A 26,231-nucleotide genomic window follows, 5' to 3' on the forward strand; every position below is an offset into this window, starting at 1 on the left:
GCCCCGTCTCACATAGCGAGATCGCTAGCGAGATCGCTGCTGAGTCACAAGTTTTGTGACGCAACAGCGACCTCCATAGCGATCTCGCTATGTGTGACACGTACCAGCGATCAGGCCCCTGCTGCGAGATCGCTGGTCGTGTCGGAATGGCCTGGACCTTTTTTTGGTCGTTGAGGCCCCGCTGACATCGCTGAATCGGTGTGTGTGACACCGATCCAGCGATGTCTTCACTGGTAACCAGGGTAAACATCGGGTTACTAAGCGCAGGGCCGCGCTTAGTAACCCGATGTTTACCCTGGTTACCAAAAAAAACAAACAGTACATACTCGCCTTTCGGTGTCCAGGTCCCTTGCCGTCTGCTTCCTGCTCTGACTGAGCCGCCGTACAGTGAGAAGTGAGAGCACAGCGGTGACGTCACCGCTGCGCTCTGCTCTCAGTGTACGGCCGGATCTCAGTCAGAGCAGGAAGCAGACGGCAAGGGACCTGGACACCGAAAGGCGAGTATGTACTGTTTGTTTTTTTTGGTAACCAGGGTAAACATCGGGTTACTAAGCGCGGCCCTGCGCTTAGTAACCCGATGTTTACCCTGGTTACCCGGGTGCTGCAGGGGGACTTCGGCATCGTTGAAGACAGTTTCAACGATGCCGAAGTCGTTCCCCTGATCGTTGGTCGCTGGGGAGATCTGTCTGTGTGACAGCTCCCCAGCGACCACACAGCGACTTACCAACGATCACGGCCAGGTCGTATCGCTGGTCGTGATCGTTGGTAAATCGCTTAGTGAGACGGGGCCTTAACATCTAGAGCCAAATATAGGAATTAGTCCTACTGGTAATTGTATTTCCAGGAGTCCATCATGACAGTATGAAAGGAGGTAGTCTTACTCATTCTCTAGGGACAGGAATCACAGTAGGATAAAAGCACACCCCCCCCCCCCCTGCAGCTCAACCTCAAGGATTTCCCAAATCACCACACCAGGAAGGATGCAACTCTATTTTATTGAATTCTTACATACAAATGTTAACCTCACAAAAGCTTTCAGAATTCAGAGAAGGGAATGTAATGATGCTGTCATGTTGGACTCCTCGAAATACAATTACCGATGGGACTATTTAATATTTTCACAGGATGTCCCTCATGACAGCACGACAGGAGAAATACCAAATCAATGGCATTTTAGGGTGGGACTACTACCTGCAGGACTTTCCGACCGTAAGCTAGCTGCTGACCTGACATTACATCTAGCTTGTAGTGTCTACAGAAAGACGTTATATTAGACCAAGTTCCGGTAACACAAATTTGGTCTATGGAAGCCCCTGCTCTCTCAGCCCAGGACGCTCTCGTGGAGTGAGCTTTAATGTTAAGTGGGGGCTCGTTGTCTTCTGATTTGTATGACCGAGAAATGGTTGAAGTAATCCACCTGGATAAGGTCATCTTTGATTCTTTCTTGCCTTTATTCTTTGCTGCATACTGTATAAACAAGTTTGAGTCCTGTCTCTAGGAATCTGTGACCTCCACACTGCGCATCGCTGATCTTTTTACATCCAGTATGTGGAATAGTCTTTCTTTTTAGTTCTTCGGAAGCTGACAGAAAGATGGCCGAACGATCTTCTGGTTCAAATTTGCCTTTGATACTACCTTTCGTAGTAAAGAAGGATCAAGCCTAAATATTAGACTGTCCTCTATGATCTGTAGATAAGGATCCCTTTGTGACAATGCCTGGATTTGCCCTAACCGTTTTGCAGAGGTGACTGTGGAGCGCCCCCAGACGCAGGGCAGCGGGGTACCGGGTCTCGCGGTCTCGGTTCTGGGGATGTCACGGTGGCCCGACCCGGTCCGTGGCCCTGCTAAGGGGCGTCCAATTAAAGGTGTCGGTAGAAGTCTGTCAAGTGCTCGTGATGCCACCTGTGGTATTCAGTCAGGATGATCGACGCTGCTAGGGGTTCGCTGGGGTGATGGGATGGCAGCTAGATGGTATACCTTCCCACAGGTGAAGTATGTCCCCAGGGCTTCCCTTGAGGTGTAGATGGTGATGATGTAGGTCGCAGTAAATAATGAAGACACAGGGTTGCAGTCTCTTTACCTTTTACTGTAGACTTCGGCATCCACAATCCAGAGCACTGCTAACAGGGCAAGCTGAGACCGGCCGGTCCGAAGGCACATCCAGAGTTCCCTTGCAGGTGGAAATCAGTAGCCTTCCTACCAGCGCCTGTGTGTTGTAGTACCTCCCTGCTGAGCACCACGGGATAGTCCTCACAACTCTTGTATCTAGTTCTGATGTTCTCTCTCTCTCTCTCCGTCCCCCAGTTGGTATGGCTAGGACGCACCCATATGACGGGGTAGGCCTGGAGTTAGTTTATAGGGACCCTAGAGATGCCCCTCTCCCACAACTTGCCTCCGTTGTCTTCGTAGGTGTAAAGGGTGGACAGCCAACGTGGAATTAGCTGCCCCTGCCGCTATCTGGAGTAATGCGTGTAGTCAGTACTCCCTCGGTGTTCCTGCCACCGGCTACGCGCCTCAGAAGGATGTTGCCGCGATCTTAAGGCAGGACTCCTCCTGTTATTATCTCCTAGTGCTGTGATCTCGTTTCTCACTTCTCCACAATATACTTCGCTTCTTGTCCTTTCTTAGGAGACTGCCGCGATGCAGTGCAGGCGCAGCTCCGTAACGATCTGTCTGTGCTAGGCCGCTGTCAGGATCCCACACCTGACAGGTCCTCCCTGGAACTCTCCCAGTCTGCTTTCTCCCTAACTTCCTATCCAACCCCCAGTTTTACCTGTGTGTGAGGAGTGGCCTAATAGATAGAACCTTTTGCTCCCCCTGGTGGCCGGAGTGTGAAGTGTAGTGTGTGACTGTGTTACCTGGTCAGGTGAACTCTTTTAGTACAATCAGAGGTACCATCACTGCCCCTGGTGGAAGAGCGACAATACTGCACGACCAGGACTCTGGGGCGCTGCAACTGCCACCAAGAATGCAGTTTTCATGGAGAGAAAGTTAATATTAGCTACTTCCTGGGGTTCAAAGGGAGGTCTGCATAGGGTCACTACTAGCGCTAGGTTTAGGTCACATGGTGGAACAGTTTTTTCTGATTGTGGGCCTCAACCTAGTAGCTGCTCGAGAAAACCTCACAACCCAGGGGTGGTCTGCTAATGGAAGTCCAGAAAGGCGCTAAGGGCAGAGATCTGTACTTTTAGCGTGCTAGGCTTTAGTCCCTATCTGGAGGAACTCTAGGTTTTTAGGAATATCTGGACGGGATGACTCTGTAACGGATTCCCCTACATATGAGCAGAATTTTTTCCATACTTTAGAATAGATTGCTTTCTGCTTGCCTGCATAGTCATCATTACCCTGTCCGATAGTCCTTTGGAGCTTAGGAGCTGCCTCTCAGGATCCAAAGAAATCATATACCAGAAAATATGTTAAAACAAGTATTTTTATTGAAACTCAACTAAAAATACTGCCATGAATGGTAAAAATATATCAAAGTTAGCCACAAGATGTCGCCACCAGCAGTTTACTAGAAAAGTAAGATAGTAATATATGAGGTAAATACAAACTGCAACCCACACATGGAATGTGACAAAAAAAGATAAGAGGTAATAAAAAGTGCAACTAAGGTAAGCATAAGTCATGTAATATGTCACAAAACAAAGGTGGTCAGATGCAAGGGGTGTATGTGGTTAAACATTTACCAGGAAAATACTGTGTCACCAGGAGTCCCTATGTACATTTCAGCATATGAGCCTTCTTCACTCCACTGGAAGAAGGCTCATATGCCAAAACATATGTAGGGAATCCTGGCACCACAGTATAGTTACCTTATTTGCACTTTTTATCATCTTTTTCTTCTTTTTTTGTTGTCACAATCCAGTGGGTTGCAGTTTATATTTATCTCATTTATTACTATGTTACTTTTCTGGTTACTGCTGGTGGTGCCATCTTCTGGCTAACTTTGATATATTTTTATCATCCATGTTTATGGCACTATTTTTAATTGAGTTTCAATAAAAATCCTTTTTTTTAACATATTTTCTTTTGTACTTTGGTTTATTTACACCTTTTCTTTTTTGTCCTTTACTTTTCACAGTGTTTTTTACTTCTATATTTCACATGATGCTTTATTTTGTCTCTCAGGATCCAAGCTGCCAGGCGTAGATAGCGCAACTCTTGATGCAAGAAGGGACTCTGGGACAGCATGTCATATCTATTCGGAAGGGGAACTGGATCCTCCAGGGCCATGTGGTGTAACACCGGGAACCAACTTCTTTTGCGCCAGAATGGGGCCACCGGTATCACCGTGGCTTAATCTTCCTGGATCTTCCTCAGGACCCTTGGTATAAAGGGGAAAGAAGATCCTCTTCCTAACTTTGATATAGGGCATCCACCCTTTCTGAGTTGTCTCTTGGGTCTATGGAGAAAAACCTTGCTACTTTTGTATTCTTCCAGGTTGTGAACAGATCTATATGTGGAACCACTCAACTCTGGGTAAGCTGGTGGAACACCTCTGGATTCTGTTTCGATTCGAAGGACCACAGTTTTTCCCTGCTGATAAAAGTTTGTTACTCTGTTTTTGGAGCCCTTCAAGTGAACTGCCGAGATGGAAAGAATGCTTCTTTATGTCCACTAAAATATTTGCTCTGCTAAGGCCTGAAGGAGTTGGCCTCTTGGACCTCCTTTGTGATGCAAAAAGGAAACAGTCATGACGTTGTCCGAAAAAATCTTCACATGATAATCTCTGACCATGTCTTATCATTGTTGCAGTGTCTCCCATACAGCCTTTAAGTCTCTGTAATTGGACGATCTCCTTTGGTCTTCCAGGGACCATGTACCCTGCAGATACTGACCTTCCACTACTGCTCCCCAACCTTTCTGGCTTGCGTCAGTGGTAATACGGATGAAGGGAGAAGGGATCCAAAGGTTCTTCATCCCCAAGTTTTTTCCTGGATATCCACCATGACAGGGAATTTCTCCGGCTTGCAGAAATCTTCATTTTCCTGTCTAGGCCAGAAGGATGTATGTTCCAGACTGACAGGATTGTTCCTTGTAGCTGTCATGAGTGGGCCTGACTCCACCGTGTGCTTGGAATGCAGGATGCAGTAGCTACCAGGGCGGGCAGAGGGTGCAGTCACCCCAGGCCCATTGCTCTGAGGGGCCCACCTGGAGCTTCTGCCACTGTTGTCTTTGTGCGAGGTAGAAAAGGTGAACGGATGGACTCTACATGCCTGGTTCCCACCGTGAAGCATGGAGGAGGAGGTGTGATGGTGTGGGGGTGCTTTGCAGGTGACACTGTTAGGGATTTATTCAAAATTGAAGGCATACTGAACCACAGCATCTTGCAGCAGAATACTATTCCATCCGGTTTGCGTTTAGACCATCATTTATTTTTCAACAGGACAAGGACCCCAAACATACCTCCAGGCTGTGTAAGGGCTATTTGACCAAGAAGGAGAGTGATGGGGTGCTACGCCAGATGACCTGGCCTCCACAGTCACCATACCTGAACCCAATCGAGATGGTTTGGGGTGAGCTAGACTGCAGAGTGAAGGCAAAAGGGCCAACAAGTGCTAAGCATCTCTGGGAACTCCTTCAAGATTGTTGGAAGACCATTTCCGGTGACTACCTCTTCAAGCTCATCAAGAGAATGCCAAGAGTGTGCAAAGCAGTCATCAAAGTGCAGCCCCCAGAGTCCTGTTCGTGCAGTATTGTCGCTCTTCCACCAGGGGGAGTGGTGGTACGTCTGATTGTACTAAAAGAGTTCACCTGACCAGGTATCACAGTCACACACTACACTTCACACTCCGGCCACCAGGGGGAGCAAAAGGTTCTATTTATTAGGCCACTCCTCACACTCTGGTAAAACTGGGGGTTGGACAGGAAGTTAGTCAGAAAGCAGCCTGGGAGAGTTCCAGGGAGGATCTGTTGGGTGTGGGATCCTGACAGCGGCCTAGCACAGAAAGATCGTCACAGAGCTGCGCCTGTACCTTATAGCGGCAGTCTCCTAAGAAAGGACCAGAAGCGAAGTATATTGTGGAGAAGTGAGAAGCGAGATCACAGCACTAGGAGATAGTACCAGGAGGAGTCCTGCCCTAAGATCGTGGCAACATCCTTCTGAGGCGTGTAGCCAGTGGTCGGAACACCGAGGGAGTACTTACTTCACGAATTACTCTAAACAGCGGCAGGGGCAGCTAATTCCAAGTCGGCTGTCCACACTTTACACCTACGAAGACAACGGAGGCAATTGTGGGAGAGGGGCGTCTCTAGGGTCCCTATAAATTAACTCCAGGCCTACCCCGTCATACGGGTGCGTCCTATCCATACCATCTGGGGGAAGGAGAGAGAGAGAGAGAGAACATCAGAGACAGATACAAGAGTTGTGAGGACTATCCCGTGGTGCTCAGCAGGGAGGTACTACAAAACACAGGCGCTAGTAGGAAGGCTACTGATTTCCACCTGCAAAGGGAACTCTGGATGTGCCTTTGGACCTTCCGGTCTCAGCCAGCCCTATTAGCAGTGCTCCGGATTGTGGATGCTGAAGTCTACAGTAAAAGGTAAAGAGACTGCAACCCTATGTCCTCATTAATTACTGCGACCTACACCGTCATCATCTACACCTCGAGGGAAGCCCTGGGGACATACTTCACCTGTGGGAAGGTATACCCTCTAGCTGCCATTCCATCACCCCAGCGGACCCCCAGCAGCGTCGGCCATCCTGACCGAATACCTCACTTGACAGACTTCTATCTACACCTTTGATTGGGCGCCCCTTAGCAGGGTCACGGACCGGGTCGGGCCACTGTGACATCCCCAGAACCGAGACAGAGGCGACCCGGCGCTGAGTACCCCGTTGCCCTGTGTCTGGGGGCGCTCCAATTTTGGCGTCACGAACAGGATGCACTTAAGCCTGAGAATCAGGTCATGTGTGCCTTGGAACTGTGTCTGAATTGTGCTTGAACTGTGTTGCCATTTGCCGCCAAAATCCGCCATTGCCGCGCCGTGTGGAGCGTGAGGGGAGGAGCCATAGCTTCGTGGGCGGAGCCAGACAAAAAGAGTGAAAAGCGGGAAGGCGGGTGCCGTGCTGCTGCCTGGAAAGCCAGAAGTGGAGACGCAGTGAAGTGCTGACCCCGAGGGGACCCCCGACTTCCACCAGGTTAGCAGAAGGGAGGAGCGGCCATGTCCAACCCGAGAGGGGAGGTAGCGGTGGTCGCAGATACAGAAACCCCTCTGGGCCCCGCAGTAGGCGCAGCCACGGGCCTGGTACCGCCACCGAGTCCCGCAGAGCTTGCCGCTCCCATCAGCCAACTGGACACTGCCGCAGCTACGGCGGCCATAATGCCCTTCTCCATGCCATATATACCTGGAGCAGCCTGGCTCCCGCGATACTCGGGAGAATCGCATACATTAACTGACTTTAAAGAAGGGATCTGCAGCCTGCTTGAGTTTTACCCCCTGACAGAGCCTCAGAAAGTTCACATGATAACGGGCCAACTATTTGGAGCGGCTCTGAGGGATGTGAAGTCCTGGCCCGCTGCGGATAAGAGAACTGCGCAGCAGGTCTTTGCAAAGCTTAAAACCACCTTTGACACCCGCACCGCCACAGAAATTAAATTGACGTTCTATGGGTGCGAGCAGGGGCCGCAGGATAGCTTACGGGACTATGCCCTTAATCTCCAGGAGGCATTGCGGGCCATCAAGCAGAATGACCCAAATAGCATGCAAGATGAGGATAAACACTTAAAGGAGCGGTTCATCGAGGGGCTCCTGTGCAGTCACCAAAGGGCCCGACTGCACCTCATGGCCATGCAGAATCCTGACCTGACCTTCGCGCAATTTAAAGACAAAGCCATCCAGGTGCTCCAGGAGCGACAGCCCAGCCGTGCAGTACTTCCCAGGCATCAAGCTCTCACGTACCACCAGGAGGTGGCGTCAGATGCTCCAGTTTCTGCCAAGGCCGATGCCCAGATCCTAGAAGGTGATTCCCCTGCAGGACTACGCCTCCAGATGCAGGAGCTGACCAAGAGCGTTGCTGCCTTAGCCCGGACCGTCCAGTCCCTACAGGAGGCCCCCAAGGAGAAGATCAAGCTGGCTTCCGGACCAGAGGATGTTCCCTGGCGACGACAGAGGAGGATTCTGCCGACCAGAGGCGATCGCTTTCACCAGGACGGGCGACCCATCTGCCGCCGCTGCAACCAGGTGGGCCATGTTGCAAGGTACTGTCATTTAAACGAGCAACCCCTGGGGCAGAGGGCCAACCCCCAGGAGTAGGACGACCAGGCCCGCAAAATTGGAGAGCCAAATACATTGGAGGACGACCAGTTCTCCCCATTGTGATCGACGGTATCCCCATGAACGCTTTGTTGGACACCGGTTCTCAGGTGACAACTATGCCTTACATCCTTTATAAACGTTATTGGGAGGACACCGACATCGCTCGTGGCCCCGATGATGATTTCACCATAATAGCCAGCAATGGTCAGCCATTGCCACAAGTGGGGTACAAAGAGGTCACCATTAAAGTGGGGCGGGTAGAATTGGAGGCCCAAGGAATTGTAATTGTTGATATTGACCGGCGTGAATGTAACCCCATGATGACCCTTGGTACTAATGTCATAGAAAATTGTCTTGCAGAGGTTATTGTCTTGTTACAGCAGGTAGCAGAAACAGCTGGTTACAGTGAGCAACGTGCCCTGCAGAAGGAAATCCGGGCTCTCATGCAGAGACAACAGGTAGAGCTGACTGGTGGTGAAATTGGCCGTGTCACCGTGAGTGATTCAATCCCCATTGCAATACCCCCCAGGAGTGAAATGTTAATATGGTGTCAAGCAGCAATAGGCCTCCGGGTTAAAGACTACCAGGCCCTGGTAGAACCTGTATATTCAGATAGTAGGCCTACCCTCCTGACCGCCAGGGGAATGGTTGAAGTCCGCAAGGGGAGGGTGCCAGTACGTGTCCTTAACTGTGGAGAGGAAGAGGTCCACCTAACCAAATATGCTACACTTGCCAAACTGTTTACTGTTGATAATAATGCGGTACAGGCACCTGAACCCTTGGTCCCGTCCAACCAGGCGGAGAACAATGGCTCTGCCAGGCAAACGGTAGATTGGTGTCAGGAATTGCAGGTGGGCACTGACTCTACCCCATCACACCAGAAACAGGGGGCCTACAGGGTGGTTCATGAGTATGAGCGGGTATTCAGCAAACACCCCCTAGATTTTGGGCAGGTAAAAGGGATTCAACATCATATCCCCACCGGAGATCATCCACCTATAAAAGAGAGATACCGTCCTGTAACCCCAGCTCATTATCAGTGTGCCAAAGACATGTTGCGAGAGATGAAGGAGGCTGGGGTAGTGAGAGACAGTTGTAGCCCCTGGCAGCTCCATTAGTCCTCGTCAGGAAGAAGGATGGCACAATGAGGATGTGTGTTGATTATAGCCAGCTAAATCGCATTACACATAAGGATGCATACCCACTGCCCAGGATAGAGGAATCCTTGGCCGCTTTAAAATCTGCTAACTACTTCTCTACCTTAGATCTCACCAGTGGGTACTGGCAGGTTCCCGTGGCAGGGGCGGACAAGGAAAAGACGGCCTTCACAACGCCGATGGGTCTCTGCGAATTCAACTACATGCCCTTCGGACTGTGCTACGCCCCAGGAACGTTCCAGAGGATGATGGAGTGCTGCCTGGGACACAAGAACTTTGAAACCGTGTTGCTATATCTGGACGATATCATTGTCTTCTCCAAGACTTATGAAGACCATCTGAAGCACCTGGCCGAGGTGTTTGAAGCCTTGTCCAACTTTGGCTTAAAGGTAAAACCGTCCAAATGCCATCTGCTAAAACCCAAAGTGCATTACCTGGGCCATGTGGTGAGTGCTGAAGGAGTGGCCCCAGATCCCGACAAGGTCACTGTGATCAAGGACTGGCCGAAGCCCAGCAACCTCCATGAAGTCCGGCAGTTCCTCGGGTTGGTGGGCTACTACAGGAGGTTTATCAAGGACTTCACCAAGAAAGCCGCGCCATTGCAAGACCTGTTGGTGGGCCAGTCCAAGAAAACGAAGTGTAAGAATACCCCATTTGACTGGAACGATGGACTGGAGGGATCCTTCACTTGTTTAAAGTTGGCGCTAACAGGAGAAGAGGTACTGGCCAACCCTGAATATGACCAACCGATTGTGCTGTATACGGATGCCAGCAACTTAGGATTGGGAGCCGTGTTGTCCCAGGTCCAGAAAGGCAAGGAGAGGGTAATTGCTTATGCCAGCAGGAAACTTCGTCCCACTGAAAGGAACCCTGACAACTACAGTTCCTTTAAGCTGGAGTTCCTCGCCATCGTTTGGGCAGTGATGGAGAGGTTCAAGCACTACTTGGCCTCAGCAAAATTCTCCGTCTTCATGGACAATAATCCACTAACACACAGCAAAACTTGGCACCTTGGAACAGCGGTGGATGGCCCGGTTGTCCAATTTTGACTTCACCATCAAGTACCAGGCAGGGCACAAGAATGCGAATGTCGATGCATTGTCCAGGATCCCCAACTTGCCAGAAACGGGAGAAGACCCGGAAGCACTTGAAGAGATAGAATTGCCCGCTTTCCATCGCCCCAAGGCCACCCAGTGTTCCCATCATGTGGAGAACAGGTGCAAGAACAAGCAGGATGCCACGCTGAATCCCCTGCCCCACCACGGATGGGCAGAGACCCAGGACGGTGACCCTGTGGTCCGTCGGGTGAAAGAGCTCCTGATGCAGGCAGGTTCGCATCCCGGCCCGGATGATTCACTAGAGACACAACAGCTGTGGAAGGGGAGAGGCAAACTGTTTATTCACGATGGTAAGCTGTGCCAAAGAAGCATCGACCCACGCACTCATGAGTTGGTATGGCAGATAGTAGTCCCATGGCAAGATGCGCCAATGGTTCTGGGAGCGTATCACAATGGGGCAGGACACTTTGGATGGAGGAAGTTGGAGAGTCTACTAAGCGAGAGGTTCTACTGGATTGGCATGAAGAAAGCCATCGAGAAGTGGTGTCGAGAGTGTGGCCCATGTAGCCTACGCAGGAAGGACCGTGACAGCCAAAGGGCTCCCCTGCAGCCTATCATCACCAAACGGCTGCTTGAGCTGGTCACGCTAAATCACGTAAAGCTAACACCCAGCCGGTCAGGCTATGTCTACGCTCTTACCATCATGGACCACTACTCTAGATTTCTGGTAGTTGTGCCGGTCAAAGATCTGACGGCCCGAACGGCCGACAAAGCCTTCCAGCAGTACTTCTGTAGACCGCATGGGTACCCGGAGAAGGTGCTGACCGATCAAGGGCCAGCATTCGAAGCGGAGGTGTTCCAGGAATTCTGCAGTTTATACGGGTGTAAGAAGATCAGAACGCCGTATCACCCACAAACTAACGGGATGTGCGAGAAGATGAACCAAGTGGTAATCGACTTACTGAAGACCTTGCCTGTGGAAGAACGGAACTTGTGGCCAACCATGTTGCCTGACTTGGTAGATATGTACAACCACATCCCAGTGAATTCCACCAACTGCACTCCAGCATACCTGATGCGAGGAAGATCTAGCAAATTACCTGTTGACCTAGACATGGGGGTCCTAACCCCCGAAGACACCTCGCCAAATGCAGATTGGGACACAGAAAGGCAGCAAAGGTACCGCAAAATACAGGAATGCGTGGAAAGAAGTCTAACCCAAGCCAGACAAAAACAAGAAAGGGACTACAACCAGCATGCTCCTGCAATTCCCTTGTCACCCGGTGAGCGAGTGCTCAAATGGAAGAGGAGATTACACAAGCTTGACGATCAATGGGAAGCGGAACCATATACCATCCTGCCATCCGATATTGACAATACAAAGGTCTGTCTCATCAGCAAAGATGGGGGAGAAACCTCAACGGCAATATCCAGAGACCACCTCAAAATATGCCCTGATAAGTTGAGAGATAGGGAAACAGACCCAGGGACATCTCCGCCCGTGGAAGAGGAGAAGATGATACACACTGTTCTTGGGGATTTTCCCCAGTCTTGGACTCAAATAAATCAGGCCATCATGGTCCCTGTTTTAACGTTTTGTCAGCTGAAGCCGCCGGAACCAAATGTGATGCCAGATTCACAGCAGATTCCACCAGAGGATACCATGCCAACAGTTGAACCGGCTAGTTCCCCCTCTGCTATCAGAGAATCTGCCATGCCCACAATTAGTAGCAGCAGTCATGAGAGCTACAGTCTACCAGTGCTACACAGACTCACTAGAAGTGTAGCTAGAAGACAGTGCACCACACCAGCGATAGCAAGCACAGCGGACCCTGTTAGGTTACTAGCAACCCCAACACTGCGGAGGTCTACATGTAGCACCAAGAATCAAACCCCAATTCGCTACAAAACTTGGAAATATTAACGGATGCTGCTGTTTGGTGTTTGTATATATATCTTTGTTGCAGGTTTAAAATGGACAATGGAGTAATGGGCAGTGAATTGCTCCAAAACTTTCAAAAGGGATCCCTTTGTTTACCCGGGATCCCTGCTGTTTCAAGTTGCACTCACTGAACTGGGAGTCATGAACTGTGCATGACCAAGATTTTCGCAACGTTCAAGCGTCCTCACCTCCCATAAAGGGAAGCACTGTTATATTTAATTGTTTACAGCATTTCAAAATTTTGTATGTGCAGCGCCCCAGAGTCCTGGTCGTGCAGTATCGTCACTCTGCCGCTAAGGGGAGTGATGGTACGTCTGATTGTACCAAAAGAGTTCACCTGACCAGGTAACACAGTCACACATTACACTTCACACTCCGGCCACCAGGGGGAGCAAAAGGTTCTATTTATTAGGCCACTCATCACACTCTGGTAAAACGGGGGGTTGGATAGGAAGTTAGAGGAGAAGCTGACTGGGTTTTGCCCAGGTAACATGTAGGGAGAGAGTTACTGGGAAGATCCAGGGAGGTCCCTGTCAGGGGTGGGATCCTGACAGTGGCCTAGCAAGAGACAGATCGTTACGGAGCTGCGCCTGCACTTCATTGGGGTGGCATCTTAAGAAAGGACAAGAAGCGGAGTATATTGTGGAGAAGTGAGAAACGAGATCACAGCACTAGGAGATAATACCGGGAGGAGTCATGCCCTAAGATCGTGGCAACATCCTTCTGAGGCGCGTAGCCGGTGGCCGGAACACCGAGGGAGTACTGGCTCTACGCAATACTCCAGATCACGGCAGGGCAGTTAACTTTAGGTTGGCTGTCTTACCTTTTCACCTAAGCAGACAACGGAGGCAATTATGGGAGAGGGGCGTCTCTAGGGTCCCTATAAAATAGCTCCAGGCCTACCCCGTCATACGGGTGCATCCTAGCCATACCAACTGGGGGACAGAGAGAGAGAGAACATCAGAAACAGACAAGAGTTGTGAGGACTATCCTGTGGTGCTCAGCAGGGAGGTACTACAACACACAGGCGCAAGTAGGAAGGCTACTGATTTCCACCTGCAAAGGGAACTCTGGATGTGCCTTCGGACCGGCCGGACTCAGCCAGCCCTGTTAGCAGTGCTCCGGATTGTGGATGCTGAAGTCTACAGTAAAAGGTAAAGAGACTGCAACCCTGTGTCCTCGTTATTTACTGCGACCTACACCATTACCATCTACACCTCAAGGGAAGCCCTGGGGACATACTTCACCTGTGGGAAGGTACACCATCTAGCTGCCATTCCATCACCCCAGCGGACCCCTAGCAGCGTCGGTCATCCTGACCGAATACCACAGGCGGCGTCACGAACACTTGACAGACTTCTGCCTACACCTTTAATTGGATGCCCGTTAGCAGGGCTATTGACTGGGTCGGGCCACTGTGACATCCCCGGAACCGAGACAGAGACCCGGTACCCAGCTGCCCTGCGTCTGGGGGCGCTCCATATGTCTTTTGCTAACATGTATTGTTGTTCTTCTTTTCCCAGTCCGGGAGTACTGGATTTAACGGGGGGGGGGAGTGCAGCGCCCCAGAGTCCTGGTCGTGCAGAGGCGACCCGGCGCTGAGTACCCCGTTGCCCTGTGTCTGGGGGCGCTCCAAAAGCAAAAGGTGGCTACTTTGAAGAACCTAGAATATAAGACATATTTTCAGTTGTTTCACACTTTTTTGTTAAGTATATAATTCCACATGTGTTAATTCATAGTTTTGATGCCTTCAGTGTGAATGTACAATTTTAATAGTCATGAAAATACAGAAACATCTTTAAATGAGAGAGTGTGTCCAAACTTTTGGTCTGTACTGTATATATATATATATATATATATATATATATATATATATATATATATATATACATATACACACCGCTCAAAAAAAATAAAGGGAACACTTAAACAACAGAACATAACTCCAAGTAAATCAAACTTCTGTGAAATCAAACTGTCCACTTAGGAAGCAACACTACACTGTTTGACAATCAATTTCACATGCTTTTGTGCAAATGGAATAGACAACAGATGGAAATTATTGGCAATTATCAAGACACACTCAATAAAAGAGTGGTTCTGCATCTCAGTACCAATGCATTCAGATTGATGTTTTGGTCACTTTTGAATGTTGGTTGTGCTTTGACACTCATGGTAGCATGAGACGGACTCTACAACCCACACAAGTGGCTCAGGTTGTGCAGCTCATCCAGGATGGCACATGAATGCAAGCTGTGGCAAGAAGGTTTTCTGTGTCTGTAAACGTAGTGTCCAGAGGCTCGAGGTGCTACCAGGAGACAGGCCAGTACACCAGGAGACGTGGAGGGGGCCGTAGAAGGGCAACAACCGAGTAGCAGGACCGCTACCTCAGCCTTTGTGCAAGGAGGAACAGGAGAAGCACTGCCAGAGTTCTGCAAAATTACCTCCTGCAGGCCACAAATGTGTATGTGTTAGAAACGGTTAGAAACTGACTCCATGAGGATGGTCTGAGTGCCCGACGTCCACAGATGAGGGTTGTGCTCACAGTTCCACACCGTGCAGGATGCTTGGCATTTGCCACAGAAAACCAGGATTGGCAAATTCGCCACTGGCGCCCTGTGCTCTTCACAGATGAAAGCAGGTTCACACTGAGCAAATGTGACAAGCGTTACAGAGTCTGGAGACGCCGTGGAGAGCGATCTGCCTGCAACATCCCTCTGCATGACCGGCTTGGCAGTGGGTCAGTAATGGTGTGGGGTGGCATTTCTTTGGAGGGCCACACAGCCCTCCATGTGCTCGCCAGAGGTAGCCTGATGGCCAATAGGTAGCAGGATGAGATCCTCAGACCCCTTGTGAGACCATATGCTGGTGCGGTTGGCCCTGGGTTCCTCCTAATGCAGGACAATGCCAGACCTCATGTGGCTGGAGTGTGTCAGCAGTTCCTGCAAGATGAAGGCATTGAAGCTATGGACTGGCCCGCCCATTCCCCAGACCTGAATCCAATTGAACACATCTGGTACATCATGTCTTGCACCATCCACCACCATCACGTTGCACCACAGACTGTTCAGGAGTTGGCGGATGCTTTAATCCAGGTCTGGGAGGAGATCCCTCAGGAGACCATCTGCCGCCTCATCAGGAGCATGCCCAGGTGTTGTAGGGAGGTCATACAGGTACGTGGAGGCCACACACACTACTGAGCATCATTTCCTTGTCTTGATGCATTTCCACTGAAGTTGGATCAGCCTGTAACTTCATTTTCCACTTTGATATTGAGCATTATTCCAATTCCAGACCACCGTGGGATATTAGTTGTGATTTACGTTGATCATTTTTAGGTTTTATTGTTCTCAACACATTCCACTATGTAGTGAATAAAGATTTACAGCTGGAAAATTTAATTCAGTGATATCTAGGATGTGAGAGTTTAGTCTTCCCTTTATTTTTTTGAGCAGTGTATATATATATATATACACTCACCGGCCACTTTATTAGGTACACCATGCTAGTAACGGGTTGGACCCCTTTTGCCTTCAGAACTGCCTCAATTCTTCGTGGCATAGATTCAACAAGGTGCTGGAAGCATTCCTCAGAGATTTTGGTCCATATTGACATGATGGCATCACACAGTTGCCGCAGATTTGTCGGCTGCACATCCCAAAGATGCTCCATACAAGGCAGGATGGATCCATGCTTTCATGTTGTTTACGCCAAATTCTGACCCTACCATCCGAATGTCGCAGCAGAAATCGAGACTCATCAGACCAATCAACGTTTTTCCAATCTTCTACTGTCCAATTTCGATGAGCTTGTGCAAATTGTAGCCTCAGTTTCCTGTTCTTAGCTGAAAGGAGTGGTACCCGGTGTGGTCTTCTGCTGCTGTAGCCCATCTGCCTCAAAGTTCGACACACTGTGCGTTCAGAGATGCTCTTAGGCCTACCTTGGTTGTAACGGGTGGCGATTTGAGTCACTGTTGCCTTTCTATCAGCTCGAACCAGTCTGCCCATTCTCCTCTGACCTCTGGCATCAACAAGGCATATCCGCCCACAGAACTGCCGCTCACTGGATTTTTTTTCTTTTTCGGGCCATTCTCTGTAAACCCTAGAGATGGTTGTGCGTGAAAATCCCAGTAGATCAGCAGTTTCTGAAATACTCAGACCAGCCCTTCTGGCACCAACAACCATGCCACGTTCAAAGGCACTCAAATCACCTTTCTTCCCCATACTGATGCTCGGTTTGAACTGCAGGAGATTGTCTTGACCATGTCTACATGCCTAAATGCACTGAGTTGCCGCCATGTGATTGGCTGATTAGAAATTAAGTGTTAACAAGAAGTTGGACAGGTGTACCTAATAAATTGGCCAGTGAGTGTATATATATATATATATATATATATATATATATATATAAACACCTCGGGTAACCGGTTGTTACAGTGATGTTGCCTTCCTTTCAGGGAGGGTAATGTCATGCCTGGATTCAAGTAGGATTCCCTTTAACAGGTAATACACCTACATGCAACACATTCTGAATCCAGGCCAGAAGGGGGAGCTCTGAACCCGGTTTCAGGGGAGCTTCCCCCAGATATATATTCTGGTCTGGAGGAGTTAGTCAGTTGGAGTTGGAGAGAGACAGTGGAGGAGAGAAGAGTGCGAGCAGAGTGGGACAGTGCAGCCACATGTGGTGCTGCAGCTCCAGAACAGAAGAGAACCAGACAGGTTGCATTGATAGCAAGTGTCAGAGGGGAGAAGCAAAGGAGAACAAAGGAGTTCGGAGGGGAACAGTGATTGAGCTCCCTCTAAGCTGAAGTGCAGAAACTGGGCAACGGGAGCCCAAGGCTGTGTGGAACTACATGTCCCACGGCAGATCCAGAGGGCAGGAAATTAAAAGTGACTTGCCCACATTACACCCTGAGGTACAGCAACATCCAGAGTCCGGAGTCACCGTGTATAGTTACCCCAATGAAATGGCTCGCGTTGCCTACCATGCAGGAACTGTCCCAGGACAGAGAGTAAGAGAAGACCTTGACAGAAGCCACAGGCAACAAGGGACTATTATTTAGCGCATAGTGGAAAGCTCCCAATCTGACCTGGCAAAAGGAATCCTACTCATTTTCAGGCTGCCTGGACTGCATCGACACCTGTTGCTGGTACCCTGGACTGAGGCTGTCTACCATCAGTAAACCAGGTAAAGAGACTGCAACCCTGTGTCCTCCGTTTATTTCTGGCACCACACCATCCTTGCCCAACACATCAGGAGCCCTGGGGACCTAGCTTCACCTGTGGGAAGCCATACCATCCCTGCTGCCATAACACTACCCTAGAGGGCCCCTTTAAGCAGTGTCAGTCACCCCTGACAGAGTACCACAGGTGGCGTCACAAACTTTTATTACTTTACAAACCCCTTTAAAGACCATCCCTTTTACATGGGTGCCCAGGGCCAGGGACCGGGTCACCGCCGCCATGATACATCCCTTTAAGTACCGGACCTGGTACCGAGTACCCCACGGCCCTGGCGAGCGTTCCGTATACAGTATATATATACTTGTTTATTATATACACACACACCATGTGCCATAGTCCTGTGGCCGGGGCCAGGGTATATGACAGCCAGTAAGTGCGTATGCAGCGCCCCAGAGTCCTGGTCGTTACAGTACTGTGGCTCCGCCGCTAAGGGGGGCTATGGTACGTCTGATGGCACTGAAGGAGTTCATCTGACCAGGTATCACAGACACCAATACATTTCACAGTCTGGCCTCCAGGGGGAGCTAAGGGTTCTATTTATTAGGCCACTCCTCACAGTCTGGTAAAACTGGGGGTTAGGCAGGAAGTTAGAGAGAAAGCTGGCTGGGTTGGAACCAGGCAACACCTTGTGGCAGAGGGTGTTGTAGGGGAAGATTCAGAGGGGTCCCTGTCAGGGGTGGGATTCTGACAGAGGCCTAGCGAACAGAGAGAAAGTTACGGGACCACGCCTGCACGATATAGCGGCGGTACCCCAAGAAAGGATAAGAAGCGAGATTTATTGTGCTGAGTGAGAAACGAGATCAACGCAACAAGGAGAATACCAGTAGGAGTCGTGCTGTAAGACGAGGCAACATCCTATTGAGGCGCATAACCGGTGGCCGGAACGCCGAGGAAGTATAGAGCTCCAAGCCAAACTTCAAACCCACGGCAGGACAGTCAGTTACAGGCGGGCTGTCTCACCCAGACCCAGGAAGACACAGGGGGGTAACAACAGGAGTGGGGCGACGCAAGAGTCCCGGAAGAGCTCCGAGCCTCCCGTCATACGGGTGCGTCCTAACCGTAAGATCAGGGGGACGTAGAGGGAGAACATCAGAATCGAGTTGTGAGGGAACACGAGAAACAGACACAACAGTTGTGGGGTACTATCCTGTAAGCACAGCAGGGGAGGACCACAACACAAGCGCAGGAAGGTAGGCACAGATTTCCACCTGCAAAGGGAACTCTGGAGGTGCCATCGGACCGGCCGGACTTGCGCAGCCCTGTTAACCATATTCCGGATTGAGGACTCAGAAGCCTTCAGTAAAGAGGTAAAGAGACTGCAACCTGGTGTCCTCGTTATTTACTGCACCGCACCTCCACCACCATCCACATCTATTATTGTACGCCCCTCAGCAGGGTCACGGACCGGGTCTAGCCACCGTGACAACCCCAGAGCAGAGACTCAGAGGCCTGGTACCGGGTACCCCTCGGCCCTGCGGCAGTGGGGGCGCTACACGTATAGATGTTCACATTAAGGTGTAGGCGCCGGTACTTATACTCAATCTGGACAACAAGAGCCCTAATGGGAGAGAAGGGAAAAAAAAGAGAAGTACCAGGGGGCAAATTTTCTTCTTTACATGAGCAATATTTACGTCCCCCTCTTCTGCTTCCCTCTTTCTTTCTGGTCCCCTCTTTGAGGTCTTATGGGAGCTAATGCGGGGGCCAGTATAGACCTTGATAGCTATTGTGGGGGTCATAACACAATGTTGGAGCTATGAAGCTGGGCCGGGGATCTTACATGATTTTATACTATTCATTGTTTAATATTTTATGGGGGTATTTATGTAGTTATGGTTATTTTGTTATTTTCCCTTTATTTTATTACAATTTTTCTTTCTTTTCCCTGTTTGTAGGTCATGAACTTTCTCCATTTTATTTCCGTTTCTGGTTTATTTCTTTGTGATTTTTGTCTGATTCTGTCATCTGATTGGAGTTTTGTTTTTATGTTTTGTTCTGTTGTGTTTTATTTTGTAATGTATCACAGTTGTGTCACGTGAAGTATTTTTATATAATAAAAAAGACCTACACAATGTCGGAGCTAATGCGAGGGCCATTATACAGTACAGTTTAAAGGCTACTGTGGAGGCCATCATACAGTGTGGGAGTTACTGTGGGAGCTGTCATGAACAGGGTTTATATACAGTGTGGGGACTTTTAGACAATGTGGGAGCTACTGTCGGAACCATTAAAGAGTGTGGAGGCTAATGTGAGTGCACAAAGGAGACATTCTACTATGCAAGGGGCACAGTGTTGGTATTATTATGTATGACAGTGAGTTGCCCACCAGGGCATTGGGGTACTCGGTACTGGGTCCAGTTGCTCTTAAAGGGGATGTCACGGTGGCTGCGACCTGGTCCGTGGCCCTGGTACTCAATTATAGGGGAACGGTCTTTTAAGGGGTATTGTGAAAGTCTATTTTCGTGATGCCACTTGTGGTTCTCGGTCAGTAGGGACCGATGCCACTTAAAGGGGTCCTCTGGGGTGATGGTATGGTGGCTGGATGGTGACTGTTCCCACAGGTGAAGCAGGGTTCCCAGGGCTCCCAAGGTTTATGGCAGGTATGATGTGTTGCCGGTAAATAACAGAGGACTCAGGGTTGCAGTCTTTACCTGGTTTACTGTTGGTAGCACGCCACAGTCCAGGGCACCGGCAACAGGTACAGAAGGAGTACAGGCAGCCCGGAAACAAGAAGACTTCCCCTTGGCAGGTCAGGTTGGGAGTCTTCCTCTATGCGCTGGGTTCCTCATACCTTGCTACCTGTGGTTTGCTGGCAAAGTACTCCTTTCTCTCTCCTGTCCTGGGACAGAACCTGCATGGCAGGCAGCTTGAGCTGTACTCTTGGGAGTCTCTGATACGGTGACTCCAGGCTCTATCTGCTGATTTACCTCAGGTATGGTATGGGTAGTATACTTATAGTCCTATGTCCTCCGGGTCTGCTGTGGACCTTACAGCTATCCACAACGTCGGGCTCCCGGTGCCCGGTTTCTGGGCTCTGGCTCTTAGGGGCCTAATCGTCCCCTCCTTGAGCCCTCATTCTTTCCTCTGCTCCATTCCTGTCTTCTCAAGACAGAACTGCACTCTCTGGTCTCTCTGGACCAACTGTCTGACACCTCATCTGTTATGTTGGGCTGGTGGTTAGGAACACTAGAAGTGACCAGATGAGCAAACTAGCGATACAGGACGAGCTCTGGGAAGGGGGAGCTCTGCTGACCGCAACCCCTAATCCTATCACAACAACTAGAAATAGCCGTGGAGCGTTCCTGACTCTGCCTAGACGCCTCTTCACAGCCTAAGAGCTAACTACCCCTAAAGATAGAAAATACAGCCTACCTTGCCTCAGAGAAATTCCCCAAAGAAATAGGCAGCCCCCACATATATTGACTGTGAGTTAAGATAGAAGTTACAAACACAGGAATGAAATAGGTTTCAGCATAGGAAGCCAGACTTGACTAAACAGACTGAGGATAGAAAAGGTATCTTTGCGGTCAGCATAAAAAACTAACAAAAAACCATGCAGAGTGTGCAAAAGAAACCACCGCACCGACTCACGGCGCGGTGGTGCCACTCTGCATCCCAGAGTTTCCAGCTAACAAGATAAATTCAATATAGCAAGCTGGACAAAAACACAGTGGTAACAAATAAGCTAGCAAGGACTTAGCTTTTGCTGAAGTAGACAGGTCATCTGAAAGATCCAAGTGAACTGAACCAGTAGTAGGACATTGACATCTGGCATCAAGTAACGATCTGAGTGGAGTTAAATAGAGCAGCCAGCCAAGACCTGAACGAGATCAGCTGGAGAAGGAATCTCAGAACCAGCAGCTCCACTCACAGCCACCAGAGGGAGTCCATGAACAGAACTCGCCGAAGTACCATTCATAACCACAGGAGGGAGCTCGAGAACAGAATTCACAACAGTACCCCCCCCCTTGAGGAGGGGTCACCGAACCCTCACCAGAGCCCCCAGGCCGCTCCGGGCGAGCCAAATGAAAGGCACGAACAAGATCGGCAGCATGAACATCAGAGGCAACCACCCAGGAATTATCCTCCTGACCATAATCTTTCCACTTGACTAGATACTGAAGTTTCCGTCTCGAAATACGAGAATCCAAAATCTTCTCCACCACATACTCCAACTCCCCCTCAACCAACACCGGGGCAGGAGGATCAACGGAGGGAACCATAGGAGCCACATATCTCCGCAACAACGACCTATGGAACACATTATGGATGGCGAAAGAAGCTGGAAGGTCCAAACGAAATGACACAGGATTAATAATTTCAGAAATCTTATAAGGACCAATGAAACGAGGCTTAAACTTAGGAGACGAAACCTTCATAGGAACAAAACGAGACGACAACCAAACCAAATCCCCAACACGAAGTCGGGGACCAACACAGCGACGGCAGTTAGCGAAACGTTGAGCCTTCTCCTGGGACAATGTCAAATTGTCCACTACATGAGTCCAAATTTGCTGCAACCTGTCCACCACAGAATCCACACCAGGACAGTCCGAAGGCTCAACCTGCCCTGAAGAAAAACGAGAGTGGAAACCAGAATTACAGAAAAAAGGCGAAACCAAAGTAGCCGAGCTGGCCCGATTATTAAGGGCGTACTCAGCCAAAGGCAAGAAGGACACCCAATCATCATGATCAGCAGAAACAAAGCATCTCAGATATGTTTCCAAAGTCTGATTGGTTTGTTCGGTTTGGCCATTTGTCTGAGGATGGAAAGCTGAAGAAAAAGACAAATCAATGCCCATCTTAGCACAAAAGGACCGCCAAAATCTTGAAACAAACTGGTAACCTCAGTCCGACACGATGTTCTCCGGAATGCCATGTAAACGAACCACATGCTGGAAAAACAATGGAACCAAATCAGAGGAGGAAGGCAATTTAGGCAAAGGTACCAAATGGACCATCTTAGAGAAGCGATCACAAACCACCCAGATAACTGACATCCTCTGAGAGACAGGGAGATCTGAAATAAAATCCATGGAAATATGCGTCCAGGGCCTTTTCGGGACCGGCAAGGGCAAAAGCAACCCACTGGCACGAGAACAGCAGGGCTTAGCCCGAGCACAAGTCCCACAGGACTGCACAAAAGAACGCACATCTCGTGACAAGGAAGGCCACCAAAAGGATCTAGCCACCAAATCTCTGGTACCAAAGATTCCAGGATGACCAGCCAACACCGAACAATGAACCTCAGAGATAACTCTACTAGTCCATCTATCAGGGACAAACAGCTTCTCCGCTGGGCAACGGTCAGGTCTATCAGCCTGAAACTCCTGCAGCACCCGCCGCAAATCAGGGGAGATGGCAGACAAAATTACCCCCTCTTTGAGAATACCAGCCGGCTCAGGAACTCCCGGAGAATCAGGCACAAAACTCCTAGAAAGGGCATCAGCCTTCACATTCTTAGAACCCGGAAGGTACGAAACCACAAAATTGAAGCAGGAGAAAAACAGCGACCATCGAGCCTGTCTAGGATTCAAACGCTTGGCAGACTCAAGATAAGTCAGATTCTTGTGATCCGTCAAGACCACCACGCGATGTTTGGCTCTCTCAAGCCAATGTCGCCACTCCTCAAACGCCCACTTCATAGCCAACAACTCTCGATTACCCACATCATAATTGCACTCAGCAGGCGAAAACTTTCTAGAAAAGAAAGCACATGGTTTCATTACAGAGCCATCAGAACCTCTTTGAGACAAAACAGCCCCTGCTCCAATCTCAGAAGCATCCACCTCAACCTGAAACGGGAGCGAAACATCTGACTGACACAACACAGGAGCAGAAGAAAAACGACGCTTCAGCTCCTGAAAAGCCTCAACGGCCGCAGAGGACCAATTGACCACATCAGCACCTTTCTTGGTTAAATCAGTCAATGGTTTAACAACACTAGAAAAATTAGCAATGAAGCGACGGTAAAAATTAGCAAAGCCCAGAAATTTCTGAAGGCTCTTCACAGAAGTAGGCTGAGTCCAATCATAAATGGCCTGAACTTTAACAGGGTCCATCTCGATAGTAGAAGGGGAAAAAATGAAGCCCAAAAATGAAACCTTCTGAACTCCAAAGAGACATTTAGACCCCTTCACAAACAAGGAATGAGCATGAAGGACCTGGAACACCATTCTGACCTGCTTCACATGAGACTCCTAATCGTCCGAAAAGACCAAAATATCATCCAAATATACAATCATGAATCTATCCAGGTACTTTCGGAAGATGTCATGCATAAAGGACTGAAACACAGATGGAGCATTAGAAAGCCCGAATGGCATCACCAAGTACTCAAAATGGCCCTCGGGCGTATTAAATGCTGTTTTCCATTCGTCGCCCCGTTTAATACGCACAAGATTATACGCCCCTCGAAGATCTATCTAGGTGAACCAGCTAGCTCCCTTAATCCAAGCAAACAAATCAGACAGTAGCGGCAATGGGTACTGAAATTTGACGGTGATTTTATTAAGAAGGCGGTAATCTATACAAGGTCTCAGAGAACCATCCTTCTTGGCCACAAAAAAGAACCCTGCTCCCAACGGTGACGACGACGGGCGAATATGCCCTTTCTCCAAGGACTCCTTTATATAACTCCGCATTGCAGCGTGTTCTGACACAGATAAATTGAACAGTCGGCCCTTCGGAAACTTACTACCAGGAATCAAATTAATAGCACAATCGCAATCCCTATGAGGAGGTAGGGCACTGGATTTGGGCTCATCGAATACATCCCGGTAATCTGACAAAAACTCAGGGACTTCAGAAGGATGGGAGGACGAAATAGACAACAATGGGACATCCCCATGTACCCCTTGACAACCCCAACTGGATACAGACATTGATTTCCAATCCAATACAGGATTATGGACCTGTAGCCATGGCAAACCCAAAACGACCACATCATGCAGATTATGCAACACCAAAAAGCGAATATCCTCCTGATGTGCAGGAGCCATGCACATGGTCAATTGAGTCCAGTACTGAGGCTTATTCTTGGCCAAAGGTGTAGCATCAATTCCTCTCAATGGAATAGGATACTGCAAGGGCTCCAAGAAAAAACCACAGCGCCTGGCAAACTCCAAGTCCATCAAATTCAGGGCAGCGCCTGAATCCACAAATGCCATAACAGAATAGGACGACAAAGAGCAAATCAGAGTAACGGACAAAAGAAATTTTGGCTGTACAGTACCAATGGTGGCAGACCTAGCGAACCGTTTAGTGCGCTTAGGACAATCAGAGATAGCATGAGTGGAGTCACCACAGTAAAAACACAGCCCATTCTGACGTCTGTATTCTTGCCGTTCAGCTCTGGTCAAGGTCCTATCACATTGCATAGGCTCAGGCTTCTGCTCAGGAAACACCGCCAAATGATGCACATTTTTGCGCTCACGTAAGCGTCGATCGATCTGAATGGCCAAGGACATAGACTCATTCAGACCAGCAGGCGTGGGGAATCCCACCATAACATCCTTAAGGGCTTCAGAAAGACCCTTTCTGAAAATTGCCGCCAGGGCACACTCATTCCACTGAGTAAGCACAGACCACTTTCTGAACTTCTGACAATATACCTCCGCTTCATTCTGACCCTGACACAAAGCCAGCAAAATTTTCTCTGCCTGATCCACTGAATCTGGTTCATCATAAAGCAATCCAAGCGCCAGAAAAAATGCATCTACATTGCGCAATGCAGGATCTTCTGGCGCAAGGGAAAATGCCCAGTCTTGAGGGTCGCCACGTAGCAGAGAAATAATGATTTTTACTTGCTGAATGGGGTCACCAGAGGAGCGGGGTTTCAAAGCAAAAAACAGTCTACAATTATTTTTGAAATTCAGGAACTTAGATCTATCCCCAGAAAACAAATCAGGAATTGGAATTCTGGGTTCTAACATTGGGTTCTGAACTACATAATCTTGAATGCTTTGTACCCTTGCAGTGAGTTGATCCACACAAGAGAACAGACCTTGAATGTCCATATCTACACCTGTGTCCTGAACCACCCAGAGGTTAAGGGGAAAAGAAATACAAAACACACGGCAGAGAAAAAAAAATGGTCTCAGAACTTCTCTTATCCCTCTATTGAGATGCATTAACACTTTGTGGCCAGCTGTACTGTTATGTTGGGCTGGTGGTTAGGAACACTAGAAATGACCAGATGAGCAAACTAGCGATACAGGACGAGCTCTGGGAAGTGGGAGCTCTGCTGACCGCAACCCCTAATCCTACTAGAAATAGCTGTGGAGCGTTCCTGACTCTGCCTAGATGCCTCTTCACAGCCTAAGAGCTAACTACCCCTAAAGATAGAAAATACAGCCTACCTTGCCTCAGAGAAATTCCCCAAAGAAATAGGCAGCCCCCACATATATTGACTGTGAGTTAAGATGGAAGTTACAAACACAGGAATGAAATAGGTTTCAGCATAGGAGGCCAGACTTGACTAAACAGACTGAGGATAGAAAAGGTATCTTTGCGGTCAGCTTAAAAAACTAACAAAAATCCACGCAGAGTGTGCAAAAGAAACCACCGCACC

This window comes from Ranitomeya variabilis, chromosome 1 (assembly GCF_051348905.1).
Source record: "Ranitomeya variabilis isolate aRanVar5 chromosome 1, aRanVar5.hap1, whole genome shotgun sequence".
Taxonomy (NCBI): domain Eukaryota; kingdom Metazoa; phylum Chordata; class Amphibia; order Anura; family Dendrobatidae; genus Ranitomeya; species Ranitomeya variabilis.